The sequence below is a fragment of the Peromyscus eremicus genome, chromosome X, assembly GCF_949786415.1.
Source record: "Peromyscus eremicus chromosome X, PerEre_H2_v1, whole genome shotgun sequence".
NCBI lineage: Eukaryota > Metazoa > Chordata > Mammalia > Rodentia > Cricetidae > Peromyscus > Peromyscus eremicus.
This window is the reverse complement of record NC_081439.1, coordinates 111285805-111292837: the sequence shown is the minus strand read 5'-3', so window position 1 is coordinate 111292837 and position 7033 is coordinate 111285805. Positions and strand designations below refer to the sequence as shown.

The 7033-nt window shown below is 39.2% G+C and overlaps 1 pseudogene; it reads left to right on the top strand.

The window, feature by feature from the left end:
• The first annotated feature begins 1988 nt into the window (after nt 1-1988).
• LOC131900196 (peptidyl-prolyl cis-trans isomerase D-like) lies at nt 1989-6399 on the top strand (annotated as a pseudogene).
• The last annotated feature ends 634 nt before the right edge of the window (nt 6400-7033 follow it).

Genomic DNA, 7033 nt, shown 5'->3' with positions numbered 1-7033 from the left:
GAAAAACTCTTTTCTCAATCTGCTCCCATTCCAAGGAGACTAGATGAACAAATTCCAGTGGAACACTCTGCTTTCTTTCCACCTGTGAACCCCCTCAGATGACTAGTGTATCTCCATTCCCAAGTGTCATCTCTCAATACTCAGAAACACATTTTACCTGGAAACCCCAGTGGCCAAACATACCAGTTCCACAGAAAATTTACTTTCAGGCAATACACAGCCAAAGCACTTTCGTAAATATCAGAGGAAGTAGAAACCAAGGAACAAAATACCTACATCCAACAAGGACAAAACCAGATTATCTGCACCTAGATCTATAATCTTCCCAATTCTGGATGCCTAGATGCCAGGGAAAACAGACAATAACAGCAAGGAGGGCATGTCTCCACTAGTGCCAGCAGCCCTACCACAGCAGGCCCTGAATATTTATTTCAACATAGCTGAAACAAAAGAAAAACACCTTTAAACAGCCTATATAAATATGATAGATGTCCTTAAAGAAATCCAGGAAATGCAAACAAACAGTGGAAGGAAATAAATAAAATGTTACAAACCTGAAAATGGAAAGAGAAGCAATAAAGAAAATCAAAACTCCATGAATTCTGGAGATGAAAACTGGACTTCAAACAGAAACTACAGAGCAAGATTTACTAACAGACAAGACATAGAAGAGAGAATCTCTGGTATTGAAGATGAAAAAGAAGAAATGAATATATCCATCAAAGAAAATGATAAATATAAATAATTTGACACAAAAAATATCCAGGAAGTCAGGGACACTATGAAAAGACCAAACCTAAGACTAATGGGAATAGAAGAAGGAGGAAAAATACAGGTCAAAGACCCAGAAAACATTTTTAACAAACTCATAAAAGAAAATTTCCTAACCTTAAAGAAGGAAATGCCTATCAAATTATAAGAAGCAAACAGAATAAAGTTGGAAAAAGATACTCCAAGCAAAATGACCAAAGAAGGAAGCTAGTGTAGCCATTTTAATATCGAACAAAATAGACTTCAACCCAAAACTTACCAAAGGCAGTAGGGAAGATGACTACATAGTCAAAGGAAAAATCCACCAACAGAATATTGTAATTCTTAACACCTACGCCCCCAAAACAAGAGCACTCAAGTTTGTAAAAGAAACACTACCACAGCATAAATAAATGTTGACCCTCACACACTCCCATATCACACTCTCACCAATAGATAGGTCATCCAGACAAAAACTAAACAGAAATGCTGGAGGTAACAGACATTATATATCTAATGGACCTAACAGATATTTACAGAGCATTTCGCCCAAACACAAAAGAATATACAATTCTTCTCTGCACTTCATGGAACTTTCTCCAAAATTGACCACATAGTTGGGCACAAAGCAAGTCTCAGCTGCATATAACTGAGCATATGTTCTGAAATAACTGAAATAACTCCCTGTATCCTATCAGAACACCACAGATAGAAGAATGCAAGTAGATCCATATCTACCACCCTGCACAAAACTCAAGTCCAAGTGGATCACAGACCTCAACATAAATCAGATACACTGAACCTTATAAAGAAAGTGGGGAAAGTCTTGAACACATTGGCAGAGGAGATGACTTCCCGAATGGAACACCAATAGCACAGACAGTAAGACAATAAAATGGAACCCATGAAGCTGAGAAGTCTCTGTAAGGCAAAGAAGTCTCAATAGGACAAATCAGCAGCATACAGAATGGGAAAAGATCTTCACCATTGCCACATCTGACAGAGGACTGATTTCCAAAATTTATAAAGAATTCAAGAAACTAGACATCAAAGAAAAACAAATCATACAATTAAAAAATGAGGTACAGATCTAACCAGTGAATTTCCAACAGAAAAATCTCAAATGGATGAAAAATACTTAAATAAGTGTTCAACATTATTTGTCATCAGGGAAACGCAAATCAAAACAGCTCTGAGATTCCACCTACATCTGTCAAGATGGCTAAGATCAAAACACAATGCTGAAGAGGATGTGGGGCAAGAAAAATTCTTCCAGTGCTAGGAGAGGTGCAAACTTGCAGAGCCACTTTGGAAACCAGTATGGTGGTGTCTCAGGGTTTCTACTACTGAGACGACACCATGAACAAAATGTAAGTTGGAGAGAAATGGGTATGTTTGGCTTACACTTCCATATTGCAGTTATTTTTGAAGGAATTCAGGACAGGAACTCAAACAGGGTAGGATCCTGGAGACAGGAGGACTGACTTCTCATGGCTTTCTCAGCCTGCTTTCTTATAGAACTCAGGACTACCAGGCCAGGGATGGCACCACTCACTATGGGCTGGGCCCTGCTGCATTGATCACTAATTAAGAACAAGACAAGGATGCCCACTCTCTCCATATCTATTTAATATAGTACTCAAAGTTCTAGCTAGAGCAATAAGACTGCAAAAGGAGATTGAGGGGATACAAATTAGAAAGGAAGATGTTAAACTTTTGCTATTTGCAGATGGTATGATAGTATATATTAGTGACCCCAAAAATTCTACCAGGGAACTCTTAGAGCTGATAAACACCTTCAGTAATGTGGCAGGATACAAGATTAACTCAAAAAAAATCAGTAGCCCTCCTATATACAAATGATAAACAGGATGAGAAAGAAATCAGAGAAACATCACCCTTTACAATAGCCACAAATAATATAAAATACCTTGAGGTAACTCTAACTAAGCAAGTGAAAGACCTGTATGATAAGAACTTTAAGTCTCTGAAGAAAGAAATTGAAGAAGATACCAGAAAATGGAAAGATCTCCCATGCCCATGGATAGGTAGGATTAACATAATAAAAATAGCAATCTTATCAAAAGCAATCTACAGATTCAGTGCAATCCCCATCAAAATCCCAACATAATTCTTCACAGATGGAAAGAACAATACTCAACTTCATATGGAAAAACAAAAACCCCAGGATAGCTAAAACAATCCTGTACAATAAAGCCACCTCTGGAGGCATCACCATCCCTGACATCAAGCTCTACTATAGAGCTATAGTAATAAAACCAGCTTGGTATTGGCATAAAAACTGACATGTGGACCAATGGAATTGAATTGAAGACCCTGACATTAACCCACACACCTATGAACACCTTGTTTTTGACAAAGAAGCCAAAACTGTACAATGGAAAAAAGGAAAGCATCTTCAACAAATGGTGCTGGCATAACTGGATGTCAACATGTAGAATATTGCAAATAGATCCATATCTATCATCATGCACAAAACTCAAGTCCAAGTGGATCAAATACCTCAATATAAAACCAGTTACACTGAATCTGATAGAAAAGAAAGTAGGAAGTAGTCTTGAACACATTGGCACCAGAGATCACTTCCTAAATGTAACACCAGTAGCATAGACACTAAGAGCAACAATTAGTAAGTGGGACCTCCTGAAACTGAGAAGCTTCTGTAAGGCAAAGGACACAGTCAATAAGACAAAACTACAGCCTACAGAATGGGAAAAGATCTTCACCAACCCCACATCTGACAGAGGGTTAATCTCCAAAATATGTAAAGAACTCAAGAAACTAGACATCAAAATACTGAACAATCCAATTAAAAAATGGGCTACAGAGTTAGAGAATTCTCAACAGAAGAATCTCAAATGGCTGAAAGACATCTAAGAAATTGCTCAACATCCTTAGTCATCAAGTAAATGCAAATCAAAATGACTCTGAAATACCATTTTAAACCTGTCAGAAAGCTAAGATCAAAACCACTGATAATAGCTTATGTTGAAAAGGATGTGGAGCAAGGGGAACATTCCTTCACTGTTGGTGGAGTGCAAACTTATACAGCCACTTTGGAAATCAGTATGGTGGTTTCTCAGAAAATTGGAAATCACTCTTCCTCAAGACCCAGCTATACCACTCTTGGGCATATACCCAAAGAATGTTCAATCATACCACAAGGAACATGCTCAGATATGTTCATAGGAGCATTATTCATAATATCCAGAACCTGGAAGCAACCTAGATACCCCCCAACCAAAGAATGGATTAAGAAAATGTGGTACATTTACACAATGGAGTACTCATCAGTAAAAAAAAAACAATAACATCATGAAATTTGCAGGCAAATGGATGGGACTAGAAAATATCATCCTGAGTGAGGTAACCTAGACTCAGAAGGACAAACATATGGTATGTACTCACTCATAAGTGAATACTAGATGTAAAGCAAAGGATAACCAGACTACAATCCACAGCTCCAGCAAAGCTAGCTAACAAAGAGGACACAAAGAGGGCCACGTGGATCATTCTGGGGAGGGGAAATAGATGAGATCTCCATGAGTAAACTGGGGACTGGGGGGGCCAATGAATTGTAGGGGCTGTGGGATGAGAACATAAGGAAATAGGATGGTTGAGCTGGAACAGGGATGAAGTGGGAGAGCAATGAAAGAGATACTATGATAGATGGAGACATCATGGGGGTAGAAAGAAACCAGGTGCTAGGAAAGTTCCCAGGAATCCACAAGGATGACCCCACTTTAGACTATCAGCAATAGTGGGGAGGGTGCATGAACTGGCTTACCCCAGTAATCAGATCGGTGACTACCCTAACTGTCATCATAGAGTCTTCATCCAGTAACATCTGATGGAACCAGATGCAGAGATCCACAGCCAACCACCAGGCCAAGCTCCAGGAGTCCATTTGAAGAGAGACGAGAGGGATTCTATGAGCAAGGGGCATCAAGATCATAATGGGGAAACCTACAGAGACAACCAAACCAAACTAGTGGGAACTCATGAAATTTAGACCAACACCTGTGGAGCCTCCACAGGACTGAACTCGACCCTCTGCATAAGTGAGACAGTTGTGTAACTTGATCTGCTTAAGGGGCCCCCTGGCAGTAGGACCAGGATCCATCTGGCTTTTTGAACCCATTACCTATGGTGGGACAGCTTACACAGCCTTGATGCAGGGGGAAGGGTTTGGACCTGCCTCTACTGAATGTACCAGGCTCTGATGACTCCCTATGGAAGGCCTTACCTTCTTGTAGGAGGGAGTGGGGGGTGGATGGGTCGGGGAAGACTGGAGGGGCAGGTGGAGGGAAGAGGGGAATCTGTGATTGGTATGTAAAATGAATAATAAAAAAATCAGTAGCCCTCCTACATACAAATGACAAACGGTTTGAGAAAGAAATCAGATAAGCCATACTCTTCACAATAGACTCAAATAATATAAAATATCTTGGGGTAACTCTAACCCATCAAGTGAAAAGACCTGTATGATGAAACTTCAAGTCTTGGTCTAGCTTCCCATTGCCTGAAGTGAAGCTGTTACACCAGTGCTGACCTGCTAAGCCCTGCAACTCCAAAACCCCTCCAGTCTTCTTTGATGTGGACTTCGGAGGCGAGAGAGTTGAATGAATTGTTTAAGAATTATTGTCAGATATTGTTGCCAAAACTGCAGAAATTTTTTGTGCATGTGTACAGGAGAAAAAGGCACTGGGTCTACAACTGAGAAACTTCTGCCTTTTAAATCGTGCCATTTCCACCAAATTATTAAGAAATTTATGATTCAGGGTGGAGACCTCTCAAGTCAGAATGGGACAGGTGGAGCAATTATTTTTGTTGAAAATTTTGAAGATGAAAATTCTTTATAAGCATGATAGGGAGGATTTTGTGAGCATGACAACTGCCGGCCCCAATACAAGTGGTTCTCAGTTCATTATCACAACAGTTCTAACTACTCAGTTGGATGAGAAATATGGTCTTTGGTCAAGTAATTAAAGGGCTAAGTCTGGCAAGGATGTTTGACAATGTAGAAGTGAGTGGCCCCAAACCTGCCAAACTGTGTGTTGTTGCAAAAGGTGGAGAAGTGAAGGATAGGAGTATTCCCCAAAGACAGCTCTGGTGACAGTCATCCAGATTCCCCCAGGGATGCAGATAGAGATTTAAAAGATGTACATAGGATTTTATTAATTGCTGAAGACTTTAAAAAATTGGAAATATTTTTTTTCAAATCTCAGAACTGGAAGATGGTTACTAAAACATGCAAAATTTTTAAGGTATATGGGTAATTCAAAGGCTTTTATTGAGACAGCAGATACATCCAGATTACAACCTCTATCCTTAAGCTGTTTGCCGAGTATTGATGCTTGTAAATTGAAGATGTCAAGTTGTCAGGGAGCAACTGACAGTTGTTTGGAGGTTCTTGAAATGGACCCATCAAATACCAAGGCACTATACCACAGAGTGCAAGGATGGCAAGGATTAAAAGACTATGATCCAGCATTGGCGGATCTTAAGAAGGCACAGGAGATAGTCCCAGGAGATAAAGCCGTCTAGGGAAAACTGCTTAAAGTCAAAGAAGTGATCAATGCACAGAAAGATAAAGAGAAGGCAGGATGTGCAAAAATGTTTGCTTAATAGGGATTAAACTTTGCTTTAAAATTACACATCGATTATATAAAGGATTACGTAAGTTACTGTCCACATATGATCCTTGATGGGTTTCCCTTGATTCTGTCACCATTATTTATGTAGAAGTACTGACATAGGTTCCTTCTTAATAACATGTTATGAAATACAAAAAAAAAGCCTTCAAGTCTTTAAAGAAAGAAACTAAAGAAGATATCAGAAGATGGAAAGATCTCCCATATTCATGGATTGGTAGGATTAACATAGTAAAAATGGTCATCCTGCCAAAAGCAATCAACAGATTCAACACTCTCTCCTCAAAATTCCAACACAATTCTTTACAGACCTTGAAAGGACAATTCTCAACTTCATATGGACATGTTCTTTCTATATATATGACATATACTCAATAATATACACATTTCTTTAAGCAACTATTTTACAGAGTAAATAAGCAACAGGAAAACTTAAAGTAGTTACACCACATGGTTTATTTAATTTGGGTGCTACCTGGCCCTTTCTTTCTTTCTTTTATGAAATTTTTTCATTACTTTTGCATAGCAACCACAATTTCCCCTCCCTCCTCTCTTCTCATTTCCTCCCCCATAAACGCCCCCCACTCCTCCTTTGTTCAGAAAGGAGC